Here is a 1,129-nt window from a genome sequence, read left to right on the forward strand (position 1 = left end):
AGCAGTCATGATGGTGGCTTCTTTCCTGATCATGATGGCAGAAGCATGGTGATTCTGAGGGCTTGCAGTGATCTCTGGAAACTCCATATTAAGTCCACTCCTCCATCCCTTCCAGCCATGTTGTAAACCAGAGCTTCTCCGACTTTAATATTCACATGAATGGTCTAATGATCCAGCTAAAGTGTAGATTCTGATTCAATAGATATGGAGTGAGATCTCAGATTCTGCATTTCTAAAACGCTCCAGGGTCATGTCTGATGGTTAGGATGGATTTTTGAGTAGCTTGGTCCTACAGCGTCCTCTGCTCACCTATACCTGGTCAGAAATTTCTTTCTGCTCTAATTATCTAACGAAGGTTTCTGATTGTCCCAATTCTGTGACTGTTTCTTCCTTGTCTCTCTTATGGGATCTTGTCCCCATGTTTGTCCTTTAATATTGGTATACCCCAGGACTCAGACTTAAGATCATTCTATAGATTCTTCTTGGATGATCTCCTCCATTCTCTAGACTTTCATCGTCACCTATATGTTTCTCAGATCCCCCAACCGTGTAGTTCTGTGGCTAACCAGCTGCTTCTCATCTCATCTTGCATTGTTTCACACCCCTCCTTGCCTCACTTTTATATCATTCTTGAGGCTTTGTGTTTGCACCTCCATAAAAAGGGTCAGCACATAATCCTTGCCTCAGGTTCTGTTTTCTAGGGAACCTGGGCTAGTACAACCTTCAACAGATTCCCCCTCCCTTTTTTCCTGGAATATTAGCATATTCTGGAACTTGGGTTCCTAGAAAACACTTAGGAAATGCTGTGTTGGTTATCTTTCCTTGTATATCACGGGCACCTGAGACTCAGCATGTCCATGACTAAATTAATCTGTTTTCCTTTATATCTGTTCCTTTTCTGGTCCGACCTGTCTTAGTGACTGGGACTACATTTACCTAATCACCCAAGGTAACTGGGTGTTATTCTTAACTCTTTTCCTCTTTCACCCAATCTGTCAATCCTCTTTCTTCTTTCCTTCTTCTCATCTCACTAGTTAACAATTATTCATTCTTAAAGAGGCAGTGTAGGTACCATCTTCTTACCCCCATCTCCTTGGTCTGGGTGATAAATCACTCTGTTGAGCTCTCA

Source organism: Pteropus alecto, unplaced genomic scaffold (assembly GCF_000325575.1).
Source record: "Pteropus alecto unplaced genomic scaffold, ASM32557v1 scaffold206, whole genome shotgun sequence".
NCBI lineage: Eukaryota > Metazoa > Chordata > Mammalia > Chiroptera > Pteropodidae > Pteropus > Pteropus alecto.